The sequence below is a fragment of the Pleurodeles waltl genome, chromosome 5, assembly GCF_031143425.1.
Source record: "Pleurodeles waltl isolate 20211129_DDA chromosome 5, aPleWal1.hap1.20221129, whole genome shotgun sequence".
Classification (NCBI taxonomy): domain Eukaryota; kingdom Metazoa; phylum Chordata; class Amphibia; order Caudata; family Salamandridae; genus Pleurodeles; species Pleurodeles waltl.
In genome coordinates, this window is record NC_090444.1 from 375,723,412 (window position 1) to 375,738,733 (window position 15,322).

Genomic DNA, 15,322 nt, shown 5'->3' on the forward strand with positions numbered 1-15,322 from the left:
TGAAAAGTTACAAAAACCTTTTTTGGAGTAGGCAGTGGTCCTCTGCCCACTCCTAAAAAATGTCTTATTAACATTCACAAAACGGTTGCAAATGAGTTACCACCGCCTTAGAGTTGGGTAAACTAGTAATATTTCACAACCAGATTTCAGCTGCAAAACACGCATACATTCCATAGGCAAATAGTATTTGGAAGGGGCGCCCTAAAACGCCCTTTTCGAGTAACAGTTCCCTATAGTTTGTTAAAGCTATTGAGTGATTCGAAAAAACTTCTCCGAAACATTAACTGGGTTTAGTACTTTACAAAATGTTTTTTATAGGTTGCAAACCCTCAGATTAACGAACCTGAAGGTGTGTGTCCATTAAAATACTTTTACATGAGGCCCTTAGGCACAAAACCTATTTTACTTATTAAAATGCAGAAAATTAACACCATGTAAGAAAGAAATGTGGTAAGTTAAATATGAGCAATGCAGGTTTAGAAACTAGTCCTCCCAAGTGCATTTAGAGTGGAAAGTTTGCCTGTGAGAAAATTCGATGTAAAATGTTTAGAAGATATATTACTATTAACAAACATATTTATTGGCATAAGTGTACCTGAGGGCATTTTCAGTATAGTATTACCCTTTGGCCTCATGTTGATAGAATCAGATTGAAAATGATGGCACATACTCCCCTAACAAAATCCATAAAATTTAATAAAAAATCTATGGGAAGGTACGTGTGACGTGGAGTGGTGGAGTATGACTTATTTGCCATGGAGGAGGAGAAGGATGACAAGATTGCAATGGAAGGAGAGAAACAGGGGAGAAATAGGAGGGACAACATTTAGGATTGATAAGCAAAGGAGAAGTGGCAGGAAAGTATTTCCCCCTAGGCACTGGCAAAGCTGACACTTGTAAGAAAAAGAGAGGTCCGGGGGTCTACCTCCAAAAGCAAAAAAAGGGTTCATGAGAAAATAGACTCGTCAGAAGAGACAAGTCTATTCAATAACAAAAATCAAATAAATATAAGTGTTAGCAAAGTTTAATCTGGTTGAAGATTCATGGGGATTGCATGTGATGAGATCATATAGATTTGATGAAACAGATTTCATAGGTGTTTCCTCCAAAACAATGAGATTGGCTCTCTACCTTTCTGATTCAATGTAGTAGGGATGTGAATAGTCCTTATGCGAGGCAGAGGTTTCAAACATTAGATCAAAGAAGATGGACCCTCATTTTGTTAAAGAATTACAAAAATGTAGCAAGAACTACATCTATCGTAAAATGAGAACTGTTTCCTTCTGTAGATCTGAATGGAATAATACCAAATCCTGTTAGTTACGGCGCTACAAAGCCTAGTTAGATTGTGTCGAGAACTACTACATCTAACAGATTCTTCATCTTCTTTTGTTATCAATATTATTACAATTATTCTTATTTCAGATTGTATAGTATTAGTAACAGTAGTAATAGTGTTAATACTAGTAGTGTTAGCAAAGTAATTATTTTATTAGTCATTATTTAATAATTGTTATTGTTGGTTTTATTGTTATTACGATGAATACTATGGCAGTAATCAGTGTATCATTGGTATACAAAATCAAACCATGGTTGACATTTACTTACTCTACAAACTCTGTACAAAGATGACAAACGGTGCTATTAAGAAAGGGGGTGCACTGAGCATCACCTCCATGCCCTTGCAAGTTGAGGTAAATAACAGTGTAGCCAAGTCCAGTGGAACAACTTATTGTGCTGTCTGTTTTCAATAGTCAACGTTTAACCAGCACTATCCAGACACTATAGAAGGCAGCATCCTTCTCCAGTGCTATTCAATTATATGGCTTGCCACACAAATGTGGTTATGGCCAATGCAGAATGTTAAGAGATCTCTAGAAGGTGTATAGTTTAATGTATAGATAGTAAAATGTCCCCGGTCTCAGGCTGCAGTAATATGAATCATAGACACAAAAGTAAGCAACATCGGTATGTAAATGTCTTCTCCACATCCGTAAAACATTTTGATCTTTTTGCATAATGTTTTGCCTTGTGATGATGCTTAACAATGGCAACTTCCTTAGAGAACTAATCGCTTTCTGGTGCCTGCCTTTGCCCAAAAGATCTCATGTCTGAAAAATCATTCCTTCAAGCAAAGTCAGGTTTTGACAATTCACAAAACATAAGAGCACATTTTTGTCTGAACCACTTCCTGTATTGCCTGACAAGTATGCTGAATCAAAATATGACTGCTGTCTGCATTCCTCCACTACTACACACCAATTTTAAACAACAGATCAACGCGTGTAAATTAATTAAGTCTGATGGAAAATGTTGCATTGAGTGATTTGTAATACTTTAGGAAATTAAATATTTCTCGGGGTAAGCCAACATTAGGTATGCACAGGCAAACATTTTTACTTGTTGACGCATATAAAAAGTATATCACAATAGTTTTGTTCACTTGGTTAATGATGCTGCCACAAAAATCAACATTAACACAATTCTGACATCTCCCAAAGGGATGTAGTATTATTTACTAAAATACAGTTACATAAAATAATGCACAAAATCAACATGGAGGAGCATTCACCATTTGCCAAACTGAGAATAAAAAGATCAGATTTAATCAACAATACGTACACAAACTAACTTAAAGTACATTATTTGAGTTGTATTTTATTTAGCACTCTTAGGTCAGATTGTACATCAGACGCAGTGAACAAACAATTGATCTTAAAACAATACCAAAATGCAAAAAAAACCACAATTAGCAATTGTGTGACAATAATATTATAATGTATATATCGTAAAAAATAAGCACTTTTGAAGTAAAAAAAGTAGAGTTGTATACATTTACCTCACCAAGAAGAAAGAATTAGTATGAACTTTATAAAAAAATAAAGATAAGTAGCTGTACATATTAGGCCTCCAAAAAATTAAAAATGATCTGGAAATGTTGTTCTATAAGTTTAAGTGTATCTGTTGGCATGCTCAGCCAATGTAATCCTATGCAGACCTTGCAAAATGTCAGTATTTTTTCCATATTTGATGGGCACTTTTAATGTCAGGTAGACAAAAGCATCTTTAATGTATGCTTCCATTGGCTAGGCTGATGTTGACCGCTTGCATCCAGGCAATCACCAAAGTCTGACCTTAGCGTGGGTTTCTAATTCCTGGGGGCCTTGGCAAATCCTAGGTCAGTATTACAGAGGGCCTCATTACGAGTCTGGCGGTCAGACCACCATAGTGGCGGCCGCCAAAAGACTGCCATTTTGGCAGTCATACAGACCACCATATTACAAGTTACACAGGCAGGACCACCAAAAGTCAGCCAAAAACGCAAGGCCGGCAGTCCTGTGGAGGGCGTGAAATTGGCGGACCAACCACCAGCACTGACAGCCTGTCGACCAACCACCCACCGTATTACAAGTCAAAAGTCACAGTGGCAGTTCAGCCGTGGCGGTCAACCAATGGCGGTCTGAACCATGGTGGTATGCTGTGACCACAGTAATACAGAACACCACATTGGTTGGATTTGAAAACAACACAGCTGACACACAAATTACCAGACTCAACACACATGGAAAGCACACTATAAAACACACCCTTTCACATACCACAATCATTTGCATGTACAGCGCCAAACACTGTAGCCAGAGTGCACACTAAAAATAAAATATAGAATTAGAATAGGCACCCCTGCATTTTTTTCACATCACATACCACACCCTTCACACTTTGTTTCCAGGCACATCCATTTGCAGTTCCCAAATTCACAAACCCACCGTCAGCTGTTGTTTTCAATCCTTTTCCTTAGCAAAACCATGTCACCCCAGAAAAATCCCTGTTTCACTGATGATGAGTTAAGAGTCATGGTGGATGAAATCATAACAGTAGAGCCACATCTATTTAGAGACCAAGTCCAGCACACCACTATCACCAGGAAAATGGAAATGTGGCAAAGGATAGTCGACAGAGTGAATTCTGTAGGCACAACCCCAGACACAAGGGATGACATCAGGAAGAGGTGGAGCGACTTCAGTGGGAAGGTCCATTCCATGGCATCCAGGCACCAGCTGCAGATACAGAAGCCTTTTGATGGTCCCCCATCTCTTCCCTTTCAACTCACATCCTGGGAGGAGAAGGTCTTGGCCATCTTGCATCCTGATGGCTTGACAGGAATACCTTGGGGAGTGGAGTCGGGTAAGTCACAACACTAAAATATCACACAAAAATGTATTGCAAAGCAACCTCACCATTGACCACCTTCACTGTTACTCCACTGACCAGCTCAGTGTCCACCTGTCCCTAGACCACTGTCTGGCATCTCACGTGTGAACTAGAATCACTTGGAGGAACAATACCTGTGCACATTGTGTGTAGTACAGGGATTGACTGCAGTACAATTCCCAGTAGGTACTGTTCTACAATTACAAAAAACAGAAAAGTGCATCATACTCAAATTTACGTTGTTTGGCAAATCCTTAGTGAAGTCTACCCACCTGAGAGGATGCCATTTGTATAGTGTGTGGGTAGTACAGGCATTGGCAGGACTACTAAGTCCAGGAGGCACTGCTACTGACACTCCACCAAGCCAACACAGTGTCCTCCGATCCAATGACCCTTGTCCCTGAACTCACCATTGAAGGGTACTCACCTGAGAGGTTGATATCTGTATAGTGTGTGGGTAGTACAAGCACTGACAGGACTTCTAAGACCAGGAGGCACTGCTACAGTCACTACAAACACCAGAACAGTGTCCCCTTCCGTGAAGACAACAGTATGTCAAAGCTCATATGTTGTGTACTCACTGGGGTAGTTGGCAACTTTCAGGTACTGTGGAGCAGTGAAAGTGATAGGACTGCAAATCACAGCAGCCACTGTTCACCCAAATCAAGTCTCCAAAACTGTGTCCTCTCCCAAAATGACCCTGTGTACATCACTGACGTGTACTCACCTGGGAGAAAAACATCAGTATAGTGTGTGTAATAATGGGCGTTACATGGCTGCAACTCACAGGAGGCTCCCTTTCTGTCACTCCAAAGACCAGTCCATTGTACACTTGCCAAAATACCCTTGGGAATTCACACCTGAAGTGCACTCATGTGGGGATGATTTATAATAACTGCATGAAGTATAGGGAGTGACATCTGTCCCAATATCCTTGTTTGTGAACTTGCAATGGAAGTGTACACACCTAGGAGGATAACCTATGTATACTGTGTATTACTTGGAGTAACATTACTGTAAATTCCAGGAGGGCCAGTCCCTGTAATTCCAATCACCAGGAAGTTGTACATATGTCACAATGCCTCTGTGTGAACTCACAAATGAATTGTATTCACCTGGAAGGGACCAAGTGACAGACCGTGGTACACTCTGTGATGTGGCTAAACACCTAGCCCCATCTTGAACAGGTAAGCCAAAATTAAATTCTTGTGGACAGGAAGGACAGCTCAACCTGTGCTCACCTAAACAAGCATGATTTAAAGCCCTCAAGATGCATCACCTGAATGGTATTGGCAGCAGACACATTCACAATACCCTACCACATGATGACTACACTCACATAGACAACAATGTCCAGGGTATACCTGGATGACAGTCAACTAGGACTTAAAAGGATCAAAGCCACACCCTGCCCAGCCACTATTTTTCCTGCACTGCTGGCAAGATGTAAGTCTATCACCATCCTCCCATGTGTTAGTGCACTTCTACATTCTGCAGCTGGTTGACTGAAATTGAATTGCTATATCTCAGAAATATCAGGTCTATACTATTGATAGCATGTGTACCAGTCACATAAGGAAAACTTGCCAATCCAAAGTGGAAACCGTCTTGGCTAAATGTCACTGTAAACTATTGGAGCCAGACGATACAATACAACTTGTAACATTGTATCTCTCACATCAACAGGTCTAGCTGTCACTAGGAACACCAAGACTACTGAAGAGACTGCCACTAACCCCATGGATGAAGCCCTCAGTGATGACAACACTCCAGGATGTCTGGACTTTGAGGACGGTTCTGGTCCATCATGGCAACCTGGTCCGGCAACTCCAGTGAGACTCACCATGACCACATCGACACCTCCCAGCGCCGTTGCTTCTCAGACAGCCATGCGCCCCCCAACCTTTGTCCTGAGGACAGTGACTACCATCTTGTGCCCCTCAGTCCAGGATCCTGGGTCACAGCAACACACCTCTCACAATGATGATCCTGGAATCAGTGGTTGAGGGCAAACTGTCCAAGGGTGCAGTCACGTGGGGATAGGGTGCGTGGGAGGGATGTTGTGGGCCAGCAGCATAAAGCCACTGGGGATGGTCCTGGACAGGACACCATCAGCCAAGTCTTGGAAGCCTATCAACAATTCAAAAGCGTGATGGGCCACGTACTTACCAAACTCAGGGAAATTAAGCAGCTGCAGACGGACTTTCATCAAGAGTCATTGGAAAAGTGGGAGGCCACGCACACCATTCTGGCCTCCCTATCAGGGGTGTTCAGGGAGATTAGCAGTACCCGGATCATGGACCATGAGCAACACCACACCCTTTCCTTTGGCCAAGCAACATCAGGCCCCTCTACATTGATGGCAGTCGCTGGAAGGGAGGCCCTGTCAGAGGAAGCACCCACCTCAGACACCCCTGCCTCTGTGGCTACAGACTTCCCACCCAATGGGGACATCCACCCAAGACTCCAGGAGGTGCAGATGACAGGACACCAATCACTTCCAGCAAGTGACCTCTTCCTGATTTTACCCCTTTGTGTGTCAATTATTCACTCTGTTGACTGTTCTCTAACCACATTCCATCTTCCAGGGTAGTAGGGCAATGGACTTTGTAATTCAAATGTTGTGACATCTACTAATATGATGTCATCCACCATGACTGATCCCCTCACTTTCTTCTGCTGTAGCATCCGTTTTTTTATTTCCTGCACCTATGTAAATAAATTCACCAATCAGAAAAACATTGCATGCTTGCTTCTGTTCCACATGTTGAAATGTTGAGATGTAAACCCTTGTGATGCACTTGAGGAAGACACAAGATTGTAATGGAAGTAGGGATATGTCACAGGTAGTGTTGTGCTGAGGATTAATAGCAACACACTGATACAAGTGTCTGGTCACACCAAACATTTTATTGCACTGTACAGCACATAGGCAGTCAAAATGTCTGGACTGTCATAATAAAGAATGTCTGAACCATATTGAATCAGGCTAGATATGCCAAAGTACGGTCCCACAGACCACAGAAGAAAGGGTTTTGTTAGACTTTGTCCCGCAGAATAGGCTAACAGATTAGTGGATGTTGTCACCAGCTTGACTCTTATCACATGCCAAAACATGGGCTGCCAACATAACATAAGCCATGGCATAGACAGAGGGCAGAACAACAGTCCCTGATCATGGGTCCATCCCATTACAATGACAAAGCATCTGTGGGTATGATATAACCTATGTCAATGTTGTGGCACAGGCACTCGGGCCTGCAATGAGGAAACACATCTACAGCTGCAAACAGGTCATGCAGGATCATTGTCAATACAATGTGAAGGGAGAATGCATGGATTGCACTTGATTAGAACATATCTCAAGGCCATATGATCGCACACATGTGACAACTGGACCAACACACCACATCAAACCAGTGTATCCTGCACTTCAAACTGACATCCACACACTGTCCAAGCTGCCTTGGTACAGGACTCATACACCCTAAATCTGTCACCAACATTACCTGGATCAATCCACGTCCTATTCCTTTGTCAAAACAACATCAAATACCGGCCAATGTCATGACTCTGAGATGCCCACATGAGAATGGCATGGTGAAGGTATCTGGATAATGAATAATACAAGGAGTTTAGATTGGGAATTTACACCTATGAGCATAAGCTCATATCAAACATCAGTGAATACATTTACATTGTAATGAGACTGATACAAACCCTGCAGATAATGAAGGTAGTCAAATGTTTAAGTCTGACTTAGCAAGCAAAGCTTGGATGTATATGGCAAAGCATAACATCCACAATCTGTAGGAAAAACACCCTAGTCCACACACTCTGACGATTACAATTCCTCATATAGTCACAGTGATAACATAACAATTCTTACTTACTCTCAGGTAAAGTAGTAATTGATTAAATCTGCCCGCAAGTCTTCACCTTCCTCCTCATCACTGTCATCCTCACTTGGCATTTCAGGATTCTCACCCAGGGGCACTGCTGGCTTCCCCTTATCTGGGATGTATGGGATGTTCCTCCGAAGGTCAATGTTGTGGAGCATGCAGCAGGCCACAATGATCTTACACACTTTTTCGGGTGAGTGGAGGAGGGATCCACCTGTCTTGTCCAGGTACCTAAATCTGGATTTCAAGAGCCCAAATGCCTGCTCCCCAACACACAGTGTTCTTCCATGGGCATCTTTGAATCAGACTTCCCTTTGCGTAGTTTGGTTCCTCACTGGCATCAACAACCATGGATGGTTTGGGTATGCAACGTCCCCTGTTATGGAATGGAACATATGTGCAACTATGAGTCCTTCTCATTGGATTTGTTGCAGTAGACATTGCAAACACAGAAACAGGACAGACTTGACTTACCAACTAGCCAGACCCTCTCTGGGTAAAGTTGTGACATCAGTTGGGGGATTGCGGTGTTCTGCATAAGGAAGGCATCATAGACTGAACCCGGGAAACAGAGACACAGACTTGTGAAATGTAGAGATCCTCCTAACAAACCACTTGGGCGTTGATGGAATGGTAGCTATTTCTGGTGTGGTACACTTGTTCACTGCCATGCAGTGAGACTAAGGCAACATGTGTACCATCAATGGCTCCCATCACATGTGGGATGTGTGCCAAACCATAGAAGTCAGCCTTCACACTGAGGAAAACGGACATAGCTGTCGAGGTGTTTCAACATTGCTGATAGTACATCCTTCAAAACTAGACTGAACACAGGCTGGGACAGTTAAGCAGATAGGGGCAGTGTATTTTGGAAGGACCCTGTGGCCAGGAAGTGCAAAACTACCATACCTTGTGCAATGAGTGGTATGCTAGTTGGATGGCGAATGGCAGGCATCAGATCTGGCTCCAATGAACCACATAGGTCCACAATTGTTAGCTGATTCAGATGGTAGATCTCGATGATGTGGCATTCTTCCATGGTCTGAAGGTCTGACAGTGGACAATAGACAGGAGGTTGTCTGATCCTTCCCCTCCCTGGGGACCTAGGTATGGCAAGACATTGTCATTATTCAATGTGTCCCTTGCAACATATAGGATGCATGTCAATGTTAAAATGTGACAAGGCATGTATTGAGGTTTGGACATGATACACAGTACCCATCACAACTGATAATCAGACAGCAGTCACATGTCACTCCCTTGCTTTGCCATAAATGTGTACACATCATGCAACTGGTCATCAACAATTGTGCAACAAAACATGCCTGTTGGACTGTGACTTGATGTCCCCAGCATCAAGATGGCCTTTGTTGGCGAGAGGAGAGCTGTGCCCCAATGCAAATCGCCATATGTGCCTAGCAATCTACGACAATAGTGTCTGAGTAGTAGGAGACAAGCAATCAATGATGCATAATTCAACTATTTCGGAGGTGAGACGTATTTGTCAGAGCCATATAACACATTTTATGCCTTTAAAATGGCGGATGCCTGACCTACTCCACCGGACATTGGGAACCACTCACATCCCCCGGTGGAAGTTGTCATGGTGGTAGGTGGTTCCAACCATGGCATACACACCCATAGGCTAATGTTGATGCCAGTTGTAGGCTAATGGCTGTGTCTGCCGGAAGTGACGGCCGCGTACATGGCAGACGTGCTCACCAGGTTCTGTAAAATCCCTCACTTGAATCCTGAAACTGCTGCCAGCAAGACCTCCAATACCAGAGTGGCAATGTACCACCTCTGGGAGCAATCAGGCCACATCCAGCAGGTGATAGGGCCTCAGTCATCTCAGAGGAGTTGGATAAGCTGGTATCTGAGGCCCTTCCCCTGTATGGACAGCTCTATGGTGCATATCCTCCTAATTTCATTAGGAGGATATACACTGGACCATAAATCCTCCTGATCACTCTTTTTTTTAGTATATCAGCTCTATGGTGCACCAGAGGAGCAGGTAAGTGCCTCATGTGTACAGTATTCTCTGAAACTCAACATATATGCCCTCCTCACAGGCTAGAGTGTGACCACGTGTAGCAGAATTTAAACTCAAAGCCCTGTAGGTGCAGTCAGTGTGCATCAATGGGGGAGTCGATGTGAATGTATTTGTTTTCAGTGCCAGGTGTTGAGTTCTGATAAATTGTGGTATGTGTGTATTGAGTGTACCTTGGTCCACCTTGTGCTGGGGGCACATAACTAGGTAGAGTGACATAACAGCCAACCCCAGACATCTCTTACCTCATGGGTGTTATCAGTGTGAGGGCACATGTACTTGAATGAGAGCATGAGCAGTGTATGCATTTTGTGTATGTCAGTTGTGTGTAATGTGAGCTATGTGTAGAGTGCCACAGACATTTCAAACCACATCTTCCCTTGTTAAACTGCTGTTTAGAAAGCATATCCTGACTTGATCTGCCCCTCAGGTTGGCACAAAAACACCACATGCCAATCAGCTGTTCACTACATGATGTACTGTCACGCATGGAAGTGTTGGGAATGGAGTTTCATGTAGGTCTGTCTGATCAGCCTGCAGAGACTGGGGCCTGTCAAATGTATCTCACTGTATTTGTCCAAGTCTGAGCAGACATTAAATCACTTTTGCCTCTGTGATAATATGCAGCATATTGAGGCTCTATACTCTGATAAGAATGTACATGGTATTAGCAGAGAGCTGATGATCTGTGACTGATGTGCACTTGGCATCTCTGACAATGTGTGTGTCAGAGCCTTGACAGGTCCCTTGATCCCACAGCCTTTATACAGGTCACATGTTGTCCTGTGCAGGCTCATTGCATTTCTTAAATGGCATAAGTGCAAACTGTGTGTTGTTTAATGATAACCCACGATGTGTGACTCACTTGTCTGGTCACATTGCAGAAAATGTACAATGCATGCCTATGTTATTCTGAAGGTATATCCATTCATCACATATGACAAAAAGTGTGTATTGAGTTGATGATAAGTGGCATGAGTCTGCATCTGTATTTGCACATGTTACCACATGGACATGCTAGAATCTTTCTGTGCCCACCATGTCAGTCCCTTCATTGTTACCCATGTGTGATGTTAGAGTTTGTACCCTGGCAGTAGACTGTAGGGACTACGCAGAGGATCATTCTCACAGATTGTGAGTGTTTGGATGCATTCATGGCTGAGAAGTTTACCTTCCAGAAGTCACATAGGCGTGATGTCAAATTGCTAGATCTTGTGCCACAAGATGTCAGTTGACCTACCTAGTCAATGCAGGGCCAGAGCTGGGTGGTGGGTAGGGCTGCATATTATGAAGTATTTGTAGTCAGATCCCTGTATTCAATGACTGCTATGTGCCATACCTGGGCGGTATGGGCAAAACAGGATGTTCTCATCTTGGTATATCGACATGTATGTGACATTTTCGATGGGACATGTTGACATAATTTCTTGTTTTGTCTTTGTATCCATGCAGGTCAACGCCCATCAGAAGAAAGGGATTTGAACAGCCATCGCCTAGAAGGTACAGACCCTGAGATCCACAGCCAGTAGAGCGCCCATTGTCGCAAGAGGTGAGAGGACCTGAGACGGTAGGCCCAGAAGACCACGGAGGCCCAGCTGTCCTCCCAACTGGGGCAGGGTGCCCATCGGACCAAGCCCCCCCGAATGACCCGCATTCCGGTGGTGGCCTACAGAGCTGGATGGGGTTTTGAGGGCAGCACATCAGCCATAAGGGGGTAAGTACATGGCAACTTCCTGACTGTCCCATTGCCAGGTGATTAAGTGATGTACTGCCTGCTCCATCTGACAATGAGGGATGAGCCATGTGTCACATAGTAGATGGGAGATTGTTTGTGTTGACATGTCATATGTAACTCACTGGTGTGCAATGTCTTTTGGACCTGGGACCTAGGACAAAACTGGGGGGAATCCTCAGACCATTTGCTCAGCAGGGACCACAAATGGCTGTGTTCAGTGATCATTCATTTATGGATTGCTGTTCTAGTCGGTGTAATTTCTATCCAACAGATCATTCTTATTATATGTTAGAGGCCAAAGGCAAGTAGTTTGTTGATCACTGTACCCTCCCATGTGTCTGGGTGTATGTGTATGTAGACATCTGCCACCCAGGAACGATTTATCTTTAGTGTGTGATGGGTGCTGGTGCCCCACTGCAGTCTGTGATGTGCAGGTGTGCATCATACATATGACATGGCATACATAGCTATTTGTTTGCAGTTGTAGCAAACTACTTTTCCTTGGAGACTGGGGAATGTCTATTGACATGAATGATGTGTCATCACTACTGCCAACATTTCTTGTGCCTACATGTCAGCATGTGTCCCTTTCTCTTTAGGAAACAATTCTCTGCTGCAGTTCCATGCAAGTTCTACCTATGTTGATGGGATAATGTCTAGATTACCTCACATATATGTCCATGGGAAACTGTTAGTGGTATGATAAATCAACAATGGGCATGCATTTCATGTGGTACCACAGACAGGAGCGTGTCACCATTGTTCATTGTTTGTCATATATGTTCATGCGTCATAGTATGTCATTTGGCATGTAGAACAGCAGTAGCTATGAGGGAGATGACAGGTGGGCCCAGAGTGTGGAACCACTTAGGCCCTCATTCTGACCTTGGCGGGCGGCGGAGGCCGCCCGCCAAAGTCCCGCCGTCAGGTTACCGTTCCGCGGTCGAAAGACCGCGGCGGTAATTCTGACTTTCCCGCTGGGCTGGCGGGCGGTCGCCTTCAGACCGCCAGCCAGCCCAGCGGGAAAGAGGCTTCCACGATGAAGCCGGCTCGGAATCGAGCCGGCGGAGTGGAAGCTGTGCGACGGGTGCAGTTGCACCCGTCGCGTATTTCACTGTCTGCGCAGCAGACAGTGAAATACATGTAGGGGCCCTCTTACGGGGGCCCCTGCAATGCCCATGCCAGTGGCATGGGCACTGCAGGGGCCCCCAGGGGCCCCGCGACCCCCCCTACCGCCATCCGGATCCCGGCGTTCGGACCGCCGGGATCTGGATGGCGGTAGGGGGGGTCGGAATCCCCGCGGCGGTGCAGCAAGCTGCGCCGCCGTGGAGGATTCAATGGGGCGGCGGTACACTGGCGGGAGCCCGCCAGTGGTGCCGGTCCGACCGCGGCTTTACCGCCGCGGTCGGAATCCCCATTGGAGCACCGCCGGCCTGTCGGCGGTGCTCCCGCGGTCCTCCGCCCTGGCGGTCTTTGACCGCCAGGGTCAGAATGAGGGCCTTAGTGTTTATCTATGTCCTTGATTTTGAATCATGTGAAAAAGTGCACTGCACATGTTCAATGGTTAATGGTTGTGCCCTGACTTTAGGTACAGGCATTCATCCAAGGACAGACACCAGGATTGGGATGTCCAAGATGTGGTTAGTGATGTTGGTGCTCATTGGGAAAGATGTTGAGGGCTTTCCAATATTCTTTTAAATTTCTGTGTTTCTCCAACATGCAAAGAAACACTCAGAGGATGTCCTTGTGATGGGAATCAGCCATTAGTGGTGACTATCCTGGGTTTTACTAATTCGTTGTTTTATTTATTCTGGGGTCATCGCTCCCTGACATATTGAATCTGACGTCAGCAGTGTTCCTTTCAATGCACATGTGAGGCCTATCTGAGTTACATTCATGCTACCTATTTGAATCTATTGTGGCAGATGTCACTTAGTGAAGTGCACATTGTTGAAATGTTTTCTCTGTGACATGGATATTTCCATGTCACAAACTCCAGGATGTAGAACTTTTCGGATCCACATAGCAGGATTTCCGGGCCTCATTTCTAATTGTTGGTTCATTATGTATATGCCAAATAGATGTGTGTATGACCTTGTATGGCGTATGTGGGAATGGAGTTTACAATAGGATACTGTTGTTTGCCATTAGTTGACTCAGGTTTGCTGCATGTGGGGCAGCTTTGAGGATGAAGAGGACTCCTAGTTGTTGTATAGTTAGTGTGGTTCCAAGACTTCACTCATGCAATTGTAGTTATCTGAGGTCCTGATTTTACTGTGGGCCACTGTATTAAATCCAGATGGCATGCCTGCATATGTAATAGCACATGTTTGCACCACTGAGATGAGTATATTGCTGGGGCCTACTAGAAATGATGGTATTTTTAGTCAAACTGAGTTGTGTTTCAGGTGTTATCACGGACATGTGATGACCGTATTCCTCTTTGACCTTGCAGCATCGGCACAGGCAAATGGAGGAGACAGAGGAGCACACCAGTCAATCTCAGGAGACTTTACCATGTACTTTACCACTCTGAGGTCACGATCCAACCAACAGCACATTTCTTGTCGATAGACTTAGAGAAGGCCTTCAACTCCGTACGGTGGGACTACTTGATGAGGGTGATGAGTAAGATGGAAATGGGGGAGGACTGGATATGGTGGGTTACCATACTATACGAGAAACCAACAGCGAGGGTTAAGAGAGGCACCACTATCTCAGAGGAATGCAACATAATGCAACATTTACAGATGCACCAGACAGGGTTGCCTGTTATCAGCACTTATATTTGCCCTGGCAATAGAACCACTGGCAGAACATTTTTGTTGGCACAGGATAGGAGAGGGCATTCAGATAGAGGGCATAGAACACATCATATCACTATAAACAGATGACATCTCACTGCATCTGTCCAATGGGGAGCAGGGGTGGAAGGAGCGATGCAGCGCCTGGAAGATTTTAGCCTGATATCAACTCTGATGGAGTTATAGTGGGCACCAGTTACCTTCAAATATTTAGGCATCCACATATACCATCAAATGGATGATATGAAAGAAGGGAACCTGGATAGGGCGATATGCTCACTACGTGGGAACGTGATATTTTGAAAGACCCTGAGCCTGCCACTCATGGCTAGGGTGGCTGTCTCCAAGATGGTGATGCTGCCCCAACTGCTCTATTATTTCACCTATACCCCAGTGAAATTACCTGGAGCATGGTTTGAACAGTTAAAAAGCCTGCTCAGGTATCTGATCTGGAATGGAGAAAGGCACAGAGTCTCACTTTATAGCTTACAAAGACCAGAAGAGTTGGGAGGACGGGGGGGTACTAGATTTTGAGTCATACTACCAGGCGGTGACTAGATGGATAGCTGAGACTGAGGAAAGGAGCCGAAATCGGTTGGGGCTAGAACTTAACCAGAAT